This window comes from Hyperolius riggenbachi, chromosome 12 (genome assembly GCF_040937935.1).
Source record: "Hyperolius riggenbachi isolate aHypRig1 chromosome 12, aHypRig1.pri, whole genome shotgun sequence".
Classification (NCBI taxonomy): Eukaryota; Metazoa; Chordata; class Amphibia; order Anura; family Hyperoliidae; genus Hyperolius; species Hyperolius riggenbachi.
In genome coordinates this window covers 24603929-24625959 of record NC_090657.1, presented here as the reverse complement: position 1 = coordinate 24625959, position 22031 = coordinate 24603929, and the positions used below count along the sequence as shown (strand labels likewise).

Here is a 22031-nt window from a genome sequence, read left to right as displayed (position 1 = left end):
AAGGAAACATAACTCCCAATTATTAACTGAATTAAGATCCAGTACTATACAGTAGTATACTTTATGTGTTTGAGTATGACAATTTCTGATATAGTAAACTTCTGATATAGCAAACGACTTTGCACAGTCCCTTGGCATTTACTATAAATGGAATCTACTGTATTTCTTATAGTCAACCTGACAATATCAGGATAGTTCGGTGAATTCCAAAACTCAGTTATCACAGGTACATGAGCTGCAAATAACTCCTAATGGGGACAAATGTTTCAGCTGTAAAAAGTGTCATTTCCCATCCCTCTGGGCAGATTTCCTCTTATGTCTTTTTGTGCCTTTATGTAAGGAATTGAGGAGAAATCTTCCCAGTTGAAGCTGACTGCAGATAAACACATAAGAGGCTTTAACTAGAGAGGACAACTTTTTCTGTAACGCTTTCATGGAAATCTTCTGGACCTTCAGCACTCTGAAGGACACTTTTAAAGAAATATTACTTTGCATAGTCCCAGGATGGCAGAATTCACATTATAGCATAATTGCCTCATTTCTAGAGTCTACTTTACTCTCGAAAACAAAGTCTTGGCTGGAGTCCTACTTTAAAAAATGAACAATAACGTCATTTTTTGATATATATGTATATACACAACATACCTAAGACAGGTTACAAACTTGGTAAAAATCATTGACAAAAATAGAAATTATATTTTTGAATTGAACAGGATTTCTACAGTTTTAACCACCCTGGCATTCTATTAAGATCGCCAGGGCGGCTGCGGGAGGGGTTTTTTTTAATAAAAAAAAACTATTTCATGCAGCCAACTGAAAGTTGGCTGCATGAAAGCCCACTAGAGGGCTCTCCGGATGCGTTCTTCTGATCGCCTCCGGCGGCCAGAAGTAACACGGAAGGCCGCAATGAGCGGCCTTCCGTGTTTTGCTTACCTCGTCGCCATGGCGACGAGCGAAGTGACGTCATCCGACGTCCTGACGTCAGCCGCCTCCGATCCAGCCCTTAGCGCTGGCCGGAACTATCTGTTCCGGCTGCGCAGGGCTCGGGCGGCTGGGGGGACCCTCTTTCGCCGCTGCCGCAGAGCGGCGGCGATCAGGCAGCACACGCGGCTGACAAAGTGCCGGCTGCGTGTGCTGCTTTTTATTTGATCGAAATCGGCCCAGCAGGGCCTGAGCGGCACCCTCTGGCGGTAATGGACGAGCTGAGCTCGTCCATACCGCTAAGGTGGTTAAAAGGTGGTTGTAGCATCCCAAAAATGCCTAAAAAGTTAGCACACTAAATATATTTGTAAACCCTGTTATTCTAAAATATACCACCTATTTTTATAATTTTTTTTATCGGATTTGTGTGCCTTTGCTGAAGTGTGCAGTTCCAACAGGATTGTGGGCAGTTTTTTTTTAAGCTACAATAACCAGCTTATCTCAAAATACAAATAAAAGCAATTTCCCATTTCAGATAAGATGAGGACACTATGACCAGAAGGTAATTAAATCCCCCCTCCCTTTGAAGAGTTTACACAGTGATGTAACCCTGTTGTCTAGGTGATGTTTGCTGTGGGATGCTCAGTAATCTGTAAAACAAGCAGTAAATGTACACTGAGCTAAGAAAAAAAAAAAAAATTGGGCAGAAGTTATGTCACTTTTGGCATCATAGAAAACAGTAATGCTGAATACACACGTTGCGATTTCCCGCATGATTCGCGAGATCGATTTGATCGATTTGATTATTTCCATGTATCCATCGTAACACGATCTAACATGTTGGAAATAATCGAGTCGATCCCGCGAATCGTGCGGGAAATCGCAACGTGTGTATTCAGCATAAAGATGGAAATATTTTCTTTTTTACATATCACATTTCTCTTAAATCTGACAGTGAACACTAAAACCCACAGGATAGGTAAGCTAAATACATTTCTTATTGGATAATTTATCATAATTTTTTCAGTTCATGTGGAGTTTTATCCCACGCAGACCGCCGATGTCTAATAATGTACTAATGTTTCAAAATCATAAGACATGTCACCATATAGTTCTAAAACTACTGGAAAAAGAGTTAAGTCCTTTCCCCAATCCTGGCCAAGCCACCGATGTTTGTATATAGATGTGGGTCTGGCTGTTTTAGTACAACTACGGTATATACAAAAGCCATGATTTCAAGCATTTACATCTGCAAACCCCAACAGTAAAATAAATACACAACAAAAATCACTTTAGAAACCATTTCAATAAGTAGAAAGTGAGTTGCATATGCTGTCCCAGAAGCAGATTGTTGCTAAATTATGACTCATGTTCTCTAAATTAGCCGTCTGCACATGGAAAAAGGACCTCCTTCTTTCAGGTTTCTATGTGCAAATGTGATTGCATCTCCCTTCAGACCGGGCTAGAATTAGGAAAACAAAAGTTGGACATTGCAACAAGTAAAGGAGGGGCAAATTCAAGTTTAAGAAAGGTGGTAAGCATCTGTACTATGCTGAAAGTAGGAGAAATATGGGTTCCAGGAAGTGATGTCATCAACATTACATGGCCTCCTCACACACTCTTTGGAGACTAGTGATGGGAATTCCGGCTCTTCTGAATCGGCTCCCATTAAAGAGCCGGCTCTTACGGCTCTGAATCGGCTCTTCATTAAATATCACTGGCCACCACTCAGAATAGGAGTAAAAGCCCCGCCCCCGTCTCCATGACAACTCTAAACTGCTTCTCTGAATGGGGCAATCCCTCCTGCTACTGCTCTGCTCCGCCCCATACACTCCTACAAGCTGCGAGAGGAGGACTACATCTGCCTCAGCGCCCTTTATTACAGAGCAAAGCAGAGCTCTGTGGGGCGGCTGAGGCATCGGCTCTTTTAAAACTGAGAGCCGGCTCTTGTCGTTCGCAGCAAAGAGCCGGCTCTTAGAGCCGGCTCGTTCGCGAACGACCCATCACTATTGGAGACAAGGCACAGTGTGGGCAGGGCAGGGAATAGCCTGCTGTACATTCACTGGAAGAGAGGGGGATGTGAAACAAAAGCTTTAAGCTCTTCCCCTGTGTATATTTGTGTGGTTAGCGTTCCAGTTTGACCTTTAAAACACAATAGCGATCACAATTTAAAAAATGTTGCTTTCTGAAGCAAAGTAATCCCACAGTACACAAGGTAATCCCACAAACACAGAAGACAAACATTCTCTCTGCTGTTGTGGACATCATTACTTTTCTTTTATTCTAGCCTTTGAAAATAAATGGCACCATAAGTTACAGGATGAAGTCAAAGTAAGAAATCTGAGAAGATATTGGGCATAACTGCAAAACGTGCTGGAAAATGTTTCAGAGTCATAACTCTCTTGTCCACGGAAATGAAGGTCAGCACAAGTCAAACATACACTGATTCCCAGTATAAATGGTTCTCATCTTTCTAGTAGAACTGTGAGCAAAGAAAATACTCTTTATCAGAAAAAGAGAAAATTACTTCCGACACATAACCGTTCTGTTACTGCACATTACCCGCTCAATGAATAGGTATTCTCACAGAAAGGATCCTAAGCTTGGCATGGTCCCTCCCAGGATCTGCAAGTTTACCTTGCAAATATTTTAAAGCCTTCTGCCAACAAGGGCACAGCGACTGCGCAGTAATTACAATTAAGGCAGCCAGCTAGGCATGAATAATGAATGGCGAAGGGCTGGCGTCTACCCATACCTTCTCTCACAAGTGTTGCCCTGCTCAGAGGCAGATAAACTTCTCTGGGTCTGACAACAGGGTATCCTAAAACTGTGACTAGCGGAAAGGGGCAATAACACTGGCAGTTACAGTGAACTAGGAAGCTTTGCTGTCTTTTAGTAGCAATTAGCCAGCTTTCCTAACTACGAAATCTCACCGTAATGTGTGAAGCAGGCTGGCAAGTGTCTGCAAGCACCGTCATGTTGCTGTATGTAAAGTGGATCCATCCCCACTGCATACTATGTTCTATGCTGCTCCCTTGTTTGGGTGGGTCTCCTCTCAGAGTGCCAGCTTCTTCAAGTAATCCAGAAACATACTGGTAGGTGCAATGCAATACATCAAACCTGGCCCTAGTGCGTAGGCGTGTATGACTGAGATAGGGAGACTATTTAGAGCTCTTTTAGGGAAGGGAGTGAAGCAAACATTCTACTCTTCATTACAGCGTATGGCAGAATAAAGGTTGAAGTGCTGACACTGTATAAAATGAGTAAAATATACATAGGAGCCATAGAACATAGCTACATCAACCTTCCTTAAAGGATACCCGAACTGACATGTGACATGGATGAGATAGACATGTGTTTGTACAGTGCCAAGCACACAAATAACTAGGTGGTGTTCCTTTTCTTTCTCTGCCTGAAAGAGTTAAATATCAGGTATGTAAGTGGCTGACTCAGTCAGGAAGTGACTACAGTGTGACCCTCACTGATAAGAAATTCCAATTATAAAACACTTTCCTAGCAGAAAATGGCTTCTGGGAGCAAGAAAGAGATAAAAAGGGGAATTTCTTATCAGTGAGGGTCACACTGTAGTCACTTCCTGAGCCAGGCACTTATATACCTGATATTTAACTCTTTCAGGCAGAGAAAGAAAAAAAGTTACACAGCATATTTATTTTTTTGCTAGGCACTGTACATACCCATGTCTATTGCATCATGTCACAGGTCACTTTGGGTATCCTTTAGTGGACACAGAAGGATCCGCAAACCAGGCATTGATTGAAAAACGCTGATGTTCTTTATTTAAAAATTCCACATGGCAATTGCAATACAACCACAAGGTTCAACTGACGCGTGTCGGGCTGAAAATCTGCCCTTAGTCATAGTCATATCCTTTAAAGGCAATCTGAGCTGAGATTGATATGGAAGCTGCCATATTAATTCCCTTTTAAATATTACCAGTCAACTGGCCTCCTGCTGATCTTTGGCTGGAGAGTGTGGATCACACACACCTGAAAAAGGCATAGAGTCAATCTAGTCAGACTTGAGACAGAACGTGATCTGCATGCTTGTTCAGGGTCTGTGGCTAAAAATGTTAGGATGAGTACATACAAAATCCAATTTTGATTTGCCAACGACTTGCTAATTTTACCTCTTCCATGCAGAAAAAGAGCCAACATATTTTGAATACTATGAACAGACTGTATAGGTAAGCTCTGGTACTACACAGACGTGTTAAGATTGGCCATTCATTGGCCAATCAAAACTGGATGTCTGTGTCACTGTCTATCATAAAAAAGTTGATGTGTGTACGCACCCTTGGAGACACAGGATCAAGAGAACAGCCAGGTAATTTGCATTTTTTTTTTATAGAAATCAATATGGCAGCCTCCGTATCACTTTCACCTTGGGCTCCCTTTAAAGGTGTCCTCTGATGTGTTGGACATCTGAAGAGGTTTGTTCTCCCTGTAGCAGGATCATATTCCAGCATGAAACCCACCCTTACATGTCACCAATTCTCTCTCAAGCACGAGATTTAGACAGTTTTGAACCGCAAAACCACCATCTATTGGCTAACTGCAAAAGGCTCAGAGAGTAAAACGTCCATGATAAATAAAAAACCTCCTGACTATTCTGCTAAGAATGGATCACTAACCTTGAACTTGGGTTAAAGAGACACTGAAGCGAAAAAAAAAAATATGATATAATGAATTGGTTGTGTACTATGAATAATTACTAGAAGATTAGCAGCAAAGAAAATATTCTCATATTTTTATTTTCAGGTATATAGTGTTTTTTCTAACATTGCATCATTCTATAATATGTGCAGATTACACAACACTCAGCATTCAAAATGATTCTTTCAGAGCAGTCTGTGAACTAATGACCTCTCATCTGGCAGAGAAAAAGACATTTGTTTACCTACAGTTGAGATAATTAAAGTCAGATAACAGCCCTCTCCACGACTTTGAAAGTTGTAGAGATTAATGGCTTTTTTTGTATAGAGATAACAGCTGGAGTTTCTTAACTCTTGCTCTACTGGAAACAATTAGACTGATGTATCTGATCTTAATGTTTTATTTCTTAGCTGTACTACACATACAAATCATAATATCATATTTTTTTTCCGCTTCAGTGTCTCTTTAAGCATTATAATGACAAGAAATGGAGCGATACAGCGGCAAAATTCAAGGTAAATCCACTCAGTGGGCGTCCCTGTAAACTGTTACATTGGTATCTAATGGCTTCAGATGTCAAAAAACGAGGACAGCTCAATACACGCACTGCAAAGAAGTACAAATCTAAGGCTTTCTCCTGAAATGCCCGAAGTTCCATTTAACTTTGAGGAGTTAACAATAGCCAAGGAATTCTAGTCAGCAATATCTGGAACCCAAGTACTATGGGCAGTCAGCCATGAATGGATGTCGTCAGAAGTTTATTCACCATCTTTGCCTGTTGCATAGAATAAAGGAGGGAGGTTGAGCCGAGCTATAAATGGATTCAAACAAAAAAATGTGCTAATATACATGTATGTTAAATTGCCCTTTGTAAATATTTAGAAATGTGTTCAACCATTTTTGTGATGCACACATTTCAGCAATACTGCATACCTAGGAGCTTTGTCATATAGCAAACAATGCATCTTTCTCAATCAACGTTTCCGTTGGAGAATAATTGATTATTTCCACCGTGGTGAGGCACTGGCTCTGCACCTTCCTACTGAAAGATGCCGAAAGTTACCAGCCTGGTGAGGCACTGGCTCTGTACCTTCCTACTGAAAGATGTCGAAAGTTACCAGCCTGGTGAGGCACTGGCTCTGCACCTTCCTACTGAAAGATGTCGAAAGTTGCCACCCTGGTGAGGCACTAGCTCTGCACCTTCCTACTGAAAGATGCCAAAAGTTACCAGCCTGGTGAGGCACTGGCTCTGCACCTTCCTACTGAAAGATGCCTAAAGTTGCCACCCTGGTGAGGCACTGGCTCTGCACCTTCCTACTTAAAGATGCCGAAAGTTACCAGCCTGGTGAGGCACTGGCTCTGCACCTTCCTACTGAAAGATGTCGAAAGTTGCCACCCTGGTGAGGCACTGGCTCTGCACCTTCCTACTGAAAGATGCCGAAAGTTACCAGCCTGGTGAGGCACTGGCTCTGCACCTTCCTACTGAAAGATGCCTAAAGTTGCCACCCTGGTGAGGCACTGGCTCTGCACCTTCCTACTGAAAGATGCCGAAAGTTACCAGCCTGGTGAGGCACTGGCTCTGCACCTTCCTACTGAAAGATGTCGAAAGTTACCAGCCTGGTGAGGCACTGGCTCTGCACCTTCCTACTGAAAGATGTCGAATGTTACCAGCCTGGTGAGGCACTGGCTCTGCACCTTCCTACTGAAAGATGCCTAAAGTTACCAGCCTGGTGAGGAATTGGCCCTGCACCTTCCTACTGAAAGATGTCGAAAGTTACCAGCCTGGTGAGGCACAGGCTCTGCACCTTCCTACTGAAAGATGCCGAAAGTTACCAGCCTGGTGAGGCACTGGCTCTGCACCTTCCTACTGAAAGATGCCTAAAGCTACCAGCCTGGTGAGGCACTGGCTCTGCACCTTCCCACTGAAAGATGTTGAAAGTTACCAGCCTGGTGAGGAACTGGCTCTGCGCCTTCCTACTGAAAGATGCCTAAAGTTACCACCCTGGTGAAGCACTGGCTCTGCACCTTCCTACTGAAAGATGCCTAAAGCTACCAGCCTGGTGAGGCACTGGCTCTGCGCCTTCCTACTGAAAGATGCCTAAAGCTACCAGCCTGGTGAGGAACTGGCTCTGCACCTTCCTACTGAAAGATGCCTAAAGCTACCAGCCTGGTGAGGAACTGGCTCTGCACCTTCCTACTGAAAGATGCCTAAAGCTACCAGCCTGGTGAGGAACTGGCTCTGCGCCTTCCTACTGAAAGATGCCGAAAGTTACCAGCCTGGTGAGGCACTGGCTCTGTGCTTTCCTACTGAAAGATGCCTAAAGCTACCAGCCTGGTGAGGAACTGGCTCTGCACCTTCCTACTGAAAGATGCCTAAAGTTACCAGCTTGGTAAGGAACTGGCTCTGCACCTTCCTTCTGAAAGATGCCTAAAGTTACCAGCCTGGTGAGGAACTGGCTCTGCACCTTCCTACTGAAAGATGTCGAAAGTTACCAGCCTGGTGAGGAACTGGCTCTGTACTTTCCTACTGAAAGATGCCGAAAGTTACCAGCCTGGTGAGGAACTGGCTCTGCACCTTCCTACTGAAAGATGTCAAAAGTTACCAGCCTGGTGAGGAACTGGCTCTGCACCTTCCTACTGAAAGATGCCGAAAGTTACCACCCTGGTGAAGCACTGGCTCTGCACCTTCCTACTGAAAGATGCTGAAAGTTACCAGCCTGGTGAGGAACTGGCCCTGTACCTTCCTACTGAAAGATGTCGAAAGTTACCAGCCTGGTGAGGCACTGGCTCTGCACCTTCCTACTGAAAGATGCCTAAAGCAACCAGCCTGGTGAGGAACTGGCCCTGCACCTTCCTACTGAAAGATGCCAAAAGTTACCAGCCTGGTGAGGCACTGGCTCTGTACCTTCCTACTGAAAGATGTTGAAAGTTACCAGCCTGGTGAGGCACTGGCTCTGCACCTTCTTACTGAAAGATGCCTAAAGTTGCCACCTTGGTGAGGAACTGGCCCTGCAACTTCCTACTGAAAGATGCCTAAAGTAACCAGCCTGGTGAGGAACTGGCTCTGCACCTTCCTACTGAAAGATGCCAAAAGTTACCAGCCTGGTGAGGAACTGGCTCTGCATCTTTCTACTGAACGATGCCTAAAGCTACCAGCCTGGTCAGGAACTGGCTCTGTGCCTTCCTACTGAAAGATGCCTAAAGTTACCAGCCTGGTGAGGAACTGGCTCTGCGCCTTCCTACTGAAAGATGCCTAAAGTTACTAGCCTGGTGAGTAACTACTACTCACTACTATTATATCCGTTTTCAGCTGATTACATTTGAAAGAAAATGAAAAAAAAAAATTAAGCACTATAAACTGTTTTTCCTATTCAAGTCCCAATTCAATTAAAACCTCGGAGTACTCCTTTAAATTTACCAAAGGCTTACAAAGCAGAAAGTACAAGAAAGGAATGAATTCTAAGGTTAAGGTCCATATGGGTATAAGCTGATCAGGTCATGTGATAATCGGAAGTCTGGATTCCCTGACAGATGAGCTTGTCAGATTTCAAGGGAAGATGACCTGCCAGGTTGGAAGACCTTGCTTTATCACTATTGTCTGCCTCTTTGATTAGCAGGGCTGGCAGCCGTTGGACCACTCCAGGGTATAGTCAGAAGCCACTTGGCGGGACTCGTTTCTGGATTTGCTGGGCCACACAGTTCCCTGAGGGTGGCCAGATGGCGTCTGCAAGTGTAAGGCTGGCGAGGTTTTAGAGATACCTCCCTGGATCTCAGTATTGGACAGCTGTACAGTGTACCCCACCTTGTTTGTTTGTTACAACCATACCTAGTTCTCCATACAACAAATTAATACTGGGCTGTGTATATCCACCATTGGCTCCAATGACAAATAACTCAGATTATCAGAAAACATTGTGATTAGTAAAACAAGTACTTAACAACATGATGAACACACTCAACACATTGTGAAGTGGAGATCAGCAGTACATTCAAGGACAGGCATGTTTCTCATCCATCACTTCGAAGTGAGGCATTTGCCTATCTACGATACACCTGGGACTGAATTTAAACATTCATTTTCTGCTGGTTCCTACAAGTTAATACCAAGGGAGGAAAATGGTCTTTAAAAAAACAGAAATGTATTTGTCAAAAACATAACACACTAAATTATAGCAAACTATGGTCATCCAGACAAGCAGCCGTAGCCAGACTTCCCAATACAGAAGGGAAGCATCCCTGGAAAACTGTTGGCAGCCATGTCGGGGGCATAAAGCCTCAGTGATAGTCCCAAGAAATATATCCCAGGGAAGAGACATGCTGCACCCTTATCAATATTCAAACAAGCTCACAAAATACAATTTTATTTAAGATCTCGTAGTCAACTTTACAAAACCAACTGAAAGACACGACCACAAGAGAATGGCACAATTTTCATGGCCTGGCACCTATATTATCTATAATCACGCACTAGTGGGCATAGCACTACCCTCTCCAGTTTTGCCGAGCTCCCAAATGAGCCAGGCGTTTCATGCTGAGAGGGGAAGCAGCAGACAGCTGGGAGATTCGTTTCCAGCCTGGTAATCCAGCAGCACTGTGAGAGGACCAGTGATTCAGCAAGATTCAGGACAGGAAACAGTGCAGAGAAATTCTGACTACACATCAGCCTGCAGTGCACGGAGTCCACACTTTACAGCATAGCACAGGAGAGGAAACAAAAGAATGCCATACAATTTAAGCTGGAACGCTGGGTGAAGCCTGCAGTAAAAAGGAATTCTATTGCATGTCATTTTTTACGATCCTAGCCTACAACTTCATAACTAAACTCATCAGAGAAGAGCGTTATTGGATGCAGAGGTCAATCCATCCAGGGCAGGATCAGTGACGTATCTGAATTGGATCAGTTAACAAATCACAAGCATGACAGGTTGCCTGCCTTCTAATGTTAGATGAGCAGTTGGCAACTGATTAGAAAGTATCCTGGGAAATAAATGTCAGTAGGGTAAGGTTTATTAATAGTTCCCCAGACACCCAACTTGAATGAACACAGGCAACAAAGAAATGTATGCGAGCTCCTGCGCCAGGGTACGGGGATGCTTGGCAATAATAGATTAGTTACTGGCAGCATGAAAAAGGCTTTGCTGCGTCAGCTTTTGGACAGCTCTGCAGAGGTCAATATAGGCAGGGTATATTTAGTATCTTGCACACGCTTAACTCTGGACAAGTCCAGGTCTGGAACACGAACTGCAGAGAGGAGGACACTCACCTCAGTGGAAGAGGACGGTGGCACTGCACCATTCTGCTGGCTTCCTGAAGGACGTTGGAGGAGGAGAAAAGCCGAGCAGCATGTTTGCTGCCAGCCTCATACTGCAGTGTATTCACAGAAGCAGAGGCACAGGTATCTACGCACCAGCCTTACAGCTGCAGACACACAGTGTGCCTCCTCCGCAGGGGGGCGGAGGGGGGCGAGGAGGAGGTGTAGACACTTTCGTTTTTCCATTAACCCATCAACTTCAGCCCCTCCTCTGCAGCTGGAACTCTATAACAAAACAGGGAATGCACCTTCAGGGGGGGGGGGGAGAGGAAAGCGCCGCAGCCGGAACTGATGGGCATGGCAGAGTGGCACAGTTGGCATCACTCTTAAATAATTTCCACAGATGCTTCACTGCACATTTTGATTATCTGAACTCATAATGACTGTTTGCCAATAACAAACCATTACAGTAACTAATATGATTGTGTTTTAAAAAATAACTAAGAATAGAATTTTAGAAAAAGCAGAAATGGCATTGCATAGAAATACATACTGTATGTAAAAACGAAAAAACAAAAACATTCCTCAGGAGGGTAGTAAGGCTACTATAAAACAAGTGCTGGAAACAAAGAGTAGATGTCACCTGACCATACATTGGTCAAATATATTTTTCCACACTAATTCATTATTTGGCAAGTTTAGAAGAACAAAAGTAGAAAAAAAAAAAAAAAAGAATGTTGGTTTGGGAGGGAAGACCAGAAGACAATGGCACATGCTTATATTTTATTTATAACCATGGAGATATGATGCACCAATGATAAAACCTGAGCTACTAAAAGAGCTCACAATCGAGTGACACTTATGCTGGGAATACACGGCTCGATCCTGAGCCATTTAGATGGCTCGATAGATCATTTCCGACATGCCCGATCTCCCGCCTGATCATCTCGCTGCTCGATTCTGCATGGAGGACAATGGGAAAAGATAAAAGAATTAAGCGGAAAATAATAGAATCGCCTGCAGAATAGTGCGTGGAAAATAATTGGGCGTGGAATAGAACGGCAAAATCGAGCCGTGTATTCCCAGCATTGTAACCATACACAAAAGGCAGCATGATGGTGATAGTTTGTAATGCAAGCTTGAATTATGTCATCAACTCTTACCTCTAACCTGCAAAGCTTTCCACAAGCTCTCTCCCCGTACATCTCCTCACTAGTTTCCAGATACCACCCCAACCACAATCTCCTTGTACACAACCTCCATCTGTCGTCGTCCTCGCATTTACAGATACAAGATTTCTCATGAAACTCACCCCTCCTCTGGAATCCCCTTGCAAAACATATCCGTCACTCTCCAGCCATTGAAATCCTCAAGTGCCCTCGCAAAACTCACTTTTTCCAAAAAGCATATGCTTAGACCATTCCCCTTCACCCTCTAGCCAAGCTGTACTGCTTACTAAATATAACCTAAAAACACAATGCCTCTATATATACATACTGTATACTACCCCATCTCATTGCCTCCCCATTAATTTAGATCACAGTTCCCCAACCCCGTCCTCAAGGCCCACCAACAGTGCATGTTTTGCAGAAAACCACAAACATGCACAGGTGAGCTAATTAGTATCTCAGCAGAGCCGATTATTTACCAGTGTGGCTTTCCACAAAACATGCACTGTAGGTGGGCCTTGAGGACAGGGTTGGGGAACACTGATTGTAAGCTCACATGGTCGAGGACTCTCTCCCCTTATGTGTCTTGGCATTTGCTATACATTTTGTTCATCATGTTACAATTGTAACTGTAATTAGTAACTAGAGATACCAATTCTGTATTATGTACCAAAGTCTTAATTTTGTGTATACCGTTGGTTGTCCGTATTATTGGGTGCCTCGTGTGCCTCATTGCACAGTGGCATGGAATATGTTGGTGCTTTGTAAAACAGCATAACAATAACTGACTAACCCAGTAATAAGCTGCATACAAACTGCATGGAGGCCGGAATTATTTTTATCTCACTGACCACCTTTTTCCTTATAGTGAATTCCAGCCAATATGCTTCCTGACTCGATGTTCAGAGGACTTCCTTCCAAAAACAGGTTGGTAAGTTAATTGCAACCCCCCAATAAAAAAAAAACAGTGGCATTTGATTATGAACCCTTCTGAGAAATAGCTTGTAACTTTTTTATTCAGTCAGAGTACTGCAGATGACGTCAGCAATATATAAATGCACACTAATAATAATAATAATAATAATAATAATGTTAGGTTCAAAGAGAAGTCTATCTACTAACATTAACATGCTAAAAGCCATAAAAAGTAAAAATAACCAATACATTTGTTTTGGGCGCTGCAGACAAGACACAGAACGTTTATATTGCGCTTGTCTCCTAGCAGACTCAAAGTGCAGTTTGTCTCCTTGTCGCCTAGCGAACACTGCTACTGCAGCCACTAGGGTGCGCTCAGTAGGCAGTAGCAGTTAGGGAATCTTGCTCAAGGTCTCCGTACTGAATAAGCTGCCTAAGTTAGCGGTCTAGAGACTGTCGGCACTTTTATTGGCCTAAGGAAGCGGGCTCAGACCCGTGAAACGCGTTTCCTGTGCTTTGTTATTAAAAATTATTTGTTTAAGAATTTTGTCTCTGAGGTAAGCCACCTAACTTTCTTCTTAGTTGTTTATAACGTATTTTATACAACCAGGGTGCTTCTTTATCCCCTATATGTGCTAAATCTACCCCTCAACGTCACCCATTGAAGGGGTATAAGCATTAGCCACTGTGTTTTTACACGAGCCTAGTGCTTCTTTTTATCAAGGAGAGTGACCAGCCGAGGTCCTGACGACCAACACGAGTGGAGTCGGGTTCATTGTCTCCACCTGCTGCCAGTGGTCGGTTGCCCCTAGCAACCCACCTGTGTGAGTAGACCTTTTGCTTAATTCTTTCCACATATTAGGCCCACCCTGAAGGCCAAAAGCAGAGAAGTGATAATTATCACCTACCATTTGTAGGTGATACAAAAATCCTTAATTAACACCAACTTTTCAATTGAGAATCTCAAATTGGAGATACATTTTGAGGTAATTACACTTTTACCTCACTTTTACCGCATGAGGTAAAAAAAAAAATTGTGAATTTCAAAATGGAGATATTTTGGTCGGTGTTTATCACTACCTAATGTAGCTCATGCGTTAACTCATTGAGAATAGAGCCCATTGTGTTACTTTGACATACTGCACCATTGGGCTCCCACTTTCTCTTGTATCTTTTGCTCCAGGGTGCTCACACACCCCATCCACTTTGTGCTCCTGTGTCGGAAGCAGAGCACTTAACCAGTACACTATCCAGCCACTGCAAAGCATTACTTTTTCCCTCTGTCTGTTTCTGTTGCACCTACAGCTCGCACACACAGGACAATATTCATTTCCAGTACGATCCAGTGATCAGCCATTGTTTTTCTCCTTTGTTCTACGATCCTCCTCTGCCTCAGCTTGTGCACAAACGTCATTCTTCAAATCCACTTTACAGCTTTATATCAGATTTTCTCTTCCCGACGTCATGACGCATATATGCCGCTTGTTTGCTGGCAAAGCTTTGCTTTAGCTTTCCATTCGCATCTGAGCTAATTTCTTACTAGTCATGTTCCCGACAGTGAATGATATCTTCAGTGTGTGCAGGAAGCCAACAAACACTAATACTACTGTAATGCAGAGCGTTAGACACATTGGAATTCATTAAATGTGGTTGATATACGGACCACAGAGCCGTGATTTATCTAGCGTCACTTAATGTATTGGCAAGCAGAGCCGAGCAGCTAACATCTCATGAAATACAGACGGCGATGTCATTCATAGCTGGCATGGCTTGTATATAATGTTCCAGACATCTTCTTTAAAGCTCAACTCCAAGCTAACAGCTAAATACACAGCTGAAATAAATTACTTGTGTGAAATATCTCACTTATCAAAAGAATCAGAATTATAGCCAGTCAACCCTGTGCTTCAAATGCCTTAGCCTGAGTTCCTGTCCATTTCCCTGAATGCAAATTCAGATGCGGAATTACAGACCATTGAAATCAATAGACTTCTTCCAAATTCACATGCGTTCACATCCAAAATTACATAGTTAGTTGGGTTGAAAAAAAGACGTCCATCGAGTACAACCAGAAAAAAAAAGGTACGACACTAGCTGTACCCTGACATATATCAGTTGTTCCAGAGGAAAGCAAAAAATCCTTACATGGCTTGGGCCAAAAAGCCCTAAAAAGGAAAAAAAAATACTTCCTGACTTCAGATGGCAGTCAGCTAGAATCCCTGGATCAACACTGCTGGAAATTACCTAGTAATCAAATCCATGGATATCCTTCAATCGAAGGAAAGCATCTAAAGACTCATAACCACCAGAGGATTTTCACGACAAATCTTTAACGACAAATGACCATTTGCGTGATATCGCATAACATAGTTTAACAAAAGTTCATGAAATGTTCAATGGCAGATTACCCGCGACATTTTGAACAATTGTCATGACTGATCATATCGTGGATGTTGGTTCTGATCCATATTGACCCCTGCGCTAATTACTGTAGTCTCTGAAAAGTGCATTTGTGCCCTTCGTTTGTTCCCACGGCATGGAATCATGGAAGATGGATAGGGGTCGTTGCAGCTCTCGTTGCCGTGTATCCCCCGATACATTTTCCGAGGTGTTGTGATGGGAATTCAGCTTAAGGCTCCCTTATATGAAGGTATAGCATTTGACCTAACTACTTCCTGTGGTAATATATTCCACATTTAAACCACAGCTTTCATTCATATGAATGGAAGTGGTTATTTCACATAATTGCCATGGTAGATCCCGTCTTATGTCTTCCGGGACGCTACCTGCAGCATCCAGGTTTGGCTGTGTGTGGCGGTTCGGTGTCCTCCTGTGGGATGACTAATGACAGGAAGCACTGCCGAAAGTTGCCAAATGATAGTCTGCTTGGTTGCAGAAAAGGGATTGACATCGGCTAAACAGTGTGAACAGGGCTTAAGGCTTCTTTTCTCCAGACTAAACAAGCCTAACTTACCTAACCTTTCCTAGTTAGTGAGCTCTTTCATCCTTCTAATCAATTTTGGTGCTCATCTCTGAACCTGCTATAAAAGGTGCCCGTACAACTCTTGACTCGGAGGCCAATCAACCATCCTATTCGATAATTAGCAAATTGGATAAAAACCGGTGCCTTCAAGAGCAAGCATTTGACGATATGACCAATTTCGGGCTGAAATTGGTTGCATGTATTGTTTGGACATGCTGCAATGTGCTGTTGTGGTGGAGTGGGTGCATGGGGGTAACCGCGAGCGATATCGGGACGAGTGATGAACACGACAAAATCCTTGGCGCTGTTCCCCCAGCGTATAAATTTACCTATGAGTTGGAGGGATTGGGAGGTTTCACGTTAACGCTGATGAACTAACTGTTACTGGCGTTGAGGTTAAAGCAAACCCAAGGCAGTCCACAAAAAAAAGTTAACAGGAGGAGAACCTCTGGATCCTCCAAAGGCTTTCTAAGTCCTCCCTCAAGCCCACCACCGTTGGCCAAGACTCGTTTTTAGTTTGCGTCCACACTTCCCTTCATGCACTCTCTCTACCTATGTGATTTATCCATGCCTGCACAAGTAGTATGGAGCCTCTCGTGGACACCTGCGTAAGGGCGCCAGTGCTACATGGCAGGGAGCCCAGTCACAAAAACATAACTGGCAAGCTCTAGCGGAATATGTTTAAAGGGTCCAAGCGTGGCAATGGTGGGGTGGAGGAGGAGATGGGACTATCCAGAGGCTTCCCTCTACCTATGGAAGGATCTAATGTTTTTATGGGCTACCTAGGGTTCACTTTAAGGTCGGCTGCAGTTCATGCTTGCTCATCCCCTCACATTCTGGCAACTATTCACATACGTTAAACAAGGTTATGGAGGATAAAGCTGGCATAAGTTTGATTTAGTTCTTAGCCTTCATAAAATACAATTCCACAATGACTGGACAGTGACTGGTAAAGTCTTGTCAACGATCATGTCACCAACGGCAGTCAAAAGGTTTATAAATCTTCACCTGATCCATTACTGTATTTTTTATTTCCATTTTTAATAACTAACACAAACCAGAACAAAACGTTCTCCACCAGATTTCATCTCTGTCATGTTCTATGTGCCTAAATAACGTTGTTTTGCTAGTGGACACCTTGCAGGACAGAGCTGCAGAATGAGCGGTTTGTTTTATGGGCAGAGCTGTAAGCAATAGGGCACTTTGTACATGGGAAACCTCTGCATGCACACCAGTATAGACCAGCAACTCTTCCGGAAACAACAAGTACGGCTACTAACATGTTTCAGCTACAGAAGAGCCTTCATCAAAGATCAGAGAGCGACAAAGAAGCTCTGTGTACGGGGAAAAAACGTTAACGGTCCTGCCTCAAAATGAAGGTTTGCTTTGAGCCCTTACTGGCATGCATGCAGATGGGTTTCCCTTTTACTTTCTTTTGAACTGCTTTGCTGTGGCTGCTCAATACCTTACAGGGGTATCTTGTCTCTAAACTAATGATAGAGGAATGTGCTTACACTAGATGGACACAGCGAGGTGAAGCAGTAAACAGATACAATGACATACAAAACTTTTCACTACAGATAGTGGAAAAGGTCACTACCTTCTAAAAACAAAAAGATGTGCAATAAACTGTATGTGAACTGCTATCTGTGAGGGAGAATTCATCCATAATTCTTGTTTACAAAAGTGTTTTTAAGCAGATTTACTGTCAGATCAATTATTTCCAACATGTCTGATCTGATTTTCTGTTCACTTCTAAGGAAAATCGATAAAAAATTGGAAAATAACGATCTGAGATCAAATCTGCCAGAAAATCTCATTGTGTGCACCTAACATTAGGAGGAGGACAGATCCAATTATTTTTCTTCGTTTATGTTTATCCCGGGTTCACTTTAAGGGACAAGACTATATACTCTGTACAGCGCTGCGGAAAAGGTTGGTGCTATATAAACACTAAATAATAAGGGGGGGGGGGGGGGGGGTGGAGGAAGAACAATTTGTTGAATGTACTCTATGAACACGTGTGCCAACAGTCAAGCCTGTACATTATTACCGATGCTTGCCTTGCTTACAAGGGCGAAAAGGGATCATTTGCGTATTCAGTTGTGTAAGGTGTCTGTTAGCCATCCATCGAATCTATAGCTGCTACTATCGCCCTTCCACCTTTCAAACGAGTTCTTTTGTCCGAAGCCATCAATAAACTTCAATAGATTTCAAACAGAAATCAACCGAAATTACAGTAGCGCAACCATGTTGGGACACAGATCTCAAATACAGAGAGATTGAATCTACCATGGTAACTCAATTAGTGTGTGGGAACCTTAACTGGGATCTAAGCTCTGCAGCATAGAAAATAAGATCACGCGACCACAGACTGCTTGTAGACTGGTTTCTTTTTAGCTAGAGGCAGCCTTTTCTTCACCCACAAATAGACCACTGTATTTGAAAGATATGAATGTTGAACTTCTTTTGTAAAAATATGGACTATGACTGGGACAAAAGGAGGACCGATCAGATCTCAATAAGAGGGGGATCTATCTTTTGGGCAAGTCAAGTGGAAAACTATATACCGGCACTTCATACAATTTATTTCTTACATATCTTTCAGCCTCACAAATCTGTCAATGATTCGTATTTTGGATTATTTTGTGGATACTGCTGAGATTTTAGACATAAGCACCGGGAGTAATGAGGCTGTGAAGTTGACTTCTTTTGAAAATAGGAGACTTAATTTACAGAACAAACAAAGGCAACAGAAATCCTGAGACCCAAATTCAAATGCTTAATCCTCGTTACCCAATAAAACTTGAGTCAGCACAAGGCAGTAATCCAGCCTGTGTGTAACCATAACTGACTCCAGAGTTCCTGCAATAAAGAAGCCACATTCTATTTAAATAGTACGCTCTTTCCAGAATGGAACACAGAGAGCTATTTCAGATTCAGCTGGACTTAGCAGGGGCTGGATGAAGCCAGGGACATCGTTCCCAGCCAAGGAGCATGAAAATCATCCCAACCGGCCGCACACTGTCACTGGAAGCCGGATGAGGCTCTAAGAATGGATGGCCTGGTGCCATCAGTAGCAAACTCTGTGCAGTGTTCAAAGCCAAGGCATCAATAACACAGTCCTGTGTAAACTGAGGTCATGTTCTCAGCTCTGATTTATCTTGCGATCTCTGCCCAGAATACTCCAGCTTGAAAGTAAACAATAAGTAAATGAGACATCAGCTGCCACAATTGGATGACATCATCTCTGCATCATGAACACACGTTTCAGCTTGTCTGTTAATGAACTGCAGATTAGTAGAGCAACGTACCTCAAAGGGATAAAGCGACTTAATAAAATACCTGATCCCTACAATCACAATAAAACCCCAGGTTTTCTAAGCTAAAGGCAGAATCACAATCACCTTAGCCTAATTGCAAGGAACTAAAGTCAGAGAAAATCACGCAGAAGGCTGCAATACACAGCTGGCACCATAAGGTACCAGCTAATTCTGGAACAGAGTTCAGATCTGCATAAATTTGAGAGAACACATTCCGAAAGTAAAAAAAAAAAAAATGATTACAGTTTCAACTTAAAGGGAACCAGAGATGAACGTTTCACACAAAATAAACATATCAGTCGATAGCTTGTAAAGAATAAATGCTCTACCTGATAATTTTGCCGCTCTGGTGTGCTTTTTTAGTGTTTTTTATCCATTATTGCTCCAGGAAATATCCAATATGGCCGCCGGCTCATATCCCTTCTCCTTCCGGGTTATATGAGTTGTTCTGGATGTGCTGTCTAGGCTATATGAAACTATGCTGCTATCTAGGCTTATGCAGCCTTTCATCTGTGTGCTTTCATTTTGGTATGATGTACTGCCTGTAGGAAGTGTCACTGATAATAACTGCAGTTTCATTCCTATGAGTATCTAGTGCACACAGAGCACACAGGGATCATATTACAGCCACAGAGCTTCTCTCTCAGGAGCAGCAGCCCCTCCCAGTCATCACAGCTCTCAGTATGCAAAGCAGAAGATCTAAGCCAGGAGGGGGGAGGCTTGGGCTTGAAAAAACTCCACAGAAGAGTGACTCAGCTATAATGATTCCAGGTCAAACCTCGACTGAATAGTCGGTGGATTCTTATCACAGTTGCTAATAGACTAATTAAGCAGATAACAATGAAACTAAAAGCAGGGTAGGTGTTTACTGTCATGTTCCCACTTATAAATGTAATAAAATACATGAGGGTGCTTCATCTCTGGTTCTCTTTAACACCTTTTGTGTGTTTCTCAGAGATATTATTGAATTCACTTTTTCTTTTAAGCCGATGACAACCAAATACTGCCTGGCAGGAATCTCTCATTGGGCATGACCACAAAGCTTGTTCACCTGTTTTCATCTGTTTTTACCTTATCTAGGTTACATAGATAAGGTAACAAAACAATAGAATTAAAGTGGATCCGAGATATACTTTTACTCATTGCATAATTGTGTTCCTTTCATATAGTTTATAGGACATTCCTCAAGCCAAATACTTTTTTTTTATTTTGTTTTAATACTCTAATTCCCTATAAACTAAACAAGCCTCGCCCACAGCTCCTTTTGTGTCTTGGCCCTGTAGCAAGGGCTTATGGGAGCTCAGTCTGGGCAGGAGGAGGTTACTAGCCATTGATTTCAGAGGCAGAGGGGTGGAGGGAGGAGGAGACTCCTTGATAATTGTTGTGGCCAGGACTTTCAGATCTGTGCTATCTTGGCATTTCCTTTCCACTGTGTATCACTCACCACAGGTAAATTGCTGCACATGGGAATGTCACTATTATGACACACATTACTCAGTGTGCTCAGTGTTGCCTGTGACATGTGTAGACGTGGACCCCCTATACTTTTATGAATTGAATCAGACCTACATTTCTAGACTTATACTCTAGTATATACAATAATTGTGCTAGGCTTTAACAATAGCCTGTTCATGAGAAAAGGGATAGTACTTCTGAACCTAACTGCATTGCAGACTATAAATTGTTGCTATCAAGTAGGGAAAAAGCATTATTTTGCACTCAGGCTTTATTTCCTGATACAAGCTTATCTTGCAAATATACAAGTCAGATCCCAAAAGCAGCTACAGGTAAGCACCTTCCTGCGTGCCCATTTAGTAGCGAGTTCAGTTGTTTTGCACACACTTAATGCTTAAGTGGCTAAAAATGGGCTGACTGCAAACACTGGAGGAAACATTATGCTCTAAATTTTACATCTGTTCTTTAATAAACCTTAATGCTTTTTGCAGTCGACTAACATGAAAGCTAGATTGCCTCTGTGAGCCTTGATGCTATTACTCGATTTCGGTTGCTCTTTTTCATGAATGCTGGCTCTTCTAACAATTGGCTGCCTTTTAATCTTACCTCCTGAAATCCTCACATAACCTCGTGTCCCCCATTCCCGCCTTGGCATATCCGCTCATCCTTTTCTCTCCCTTCCTCATTAAATTTGCATTATCTTCACAGGACAAACTGGGCCAGACAAGAAAAGCAGATCTATGGGGCAGCCTATAGCTCAGCATGAGGCACTGTGAAGTGGATCCTTTAAAGGCTATTTTGTCCAAGTCATTTTGTTTGCAGGCATCTTCCTGATGAAACGTGAGCCTCTCTGCCTTACCTGATTCAGCTCAGAGGAAAAAAAAAAAAGTCAACACATTTAATTAGCATTATTTCACAACCCAAGGTCGCCTCGCCACAAAATCATACTGTCCAATAATAATTAATGATATGCAGAGCAAGCTCCCTTTCAATCAGTTTACCACGTATAAATGAGCTTTCTTTCATTCATTAAAAAAAAGCATTTCTCCTCATTAATAGAGGCCTAATGTGATTTTCAGCAGGGCGTTCAAATACTGAAAAAATAAAGCACTAATTGGTCTGCAAACAGCGATATGAAATGAACCAGGAACAACAGCACACTGAATTCCATCAAGCAGGCAAGCCTGTGGCAACACAAGCAAAGTATGAGGCATAAAAACATGCACCTAATGGTATGACTAAAGCTTGGTACACACTTGTGACATTAGACATTGGGGGGGGGGAACTTTTTGAGCAATCACTGTACAGAGTGTTTGGCTCCAAGCCAGACAACTAATAATG

General features: G+C 42.8%; 1 protein-coding gene and 1 long non-coding RNA gene across 11 annotated transcripts in view; one reads left to right on the top strand and one right to left on the bottom strand.

The window, feature by feature from the left end:
• TANC2 (tetratricopeptide repeat, ankyrin repeat and coiled-coil containing 2) overlaps nucleotides 1-22031 on the bottom strand; it is an 897702-nt gene that overhangs the window by 354554 nt on the left and 521117 nt on the right. The window contains exon 1 of one of the 10 annotated variants that reach the window (XM_068263010.1): nucleotides 10858-10974. The exons of 8 other annotated variants lie outside the window; for them this stretch is intronic. The gene's annotated coding sequence lies outside the window, so the exon portion shown is untranslated. Of the gene's footprint in view, nucleotides 1-3854; nucleotides 3873-10857; nucleotides 10975-22031 lie in introns of those variants that run through there. One more of the 10 variants, XM_068263013.1, reaches the window with a different exon arrangement.
• LOC137541614 (uncharacterized) lies at nucleotides 10788-21689 on the top strand. Its single transcript, XR_011025231.1, has 3 exons — nucleotides 10788-10989; nucleotides 12883-12941; nucleotides 21399-21689. It is a non-coding gene; the product is annotated as an uncharacterized lncRNA (long non-coding RNA).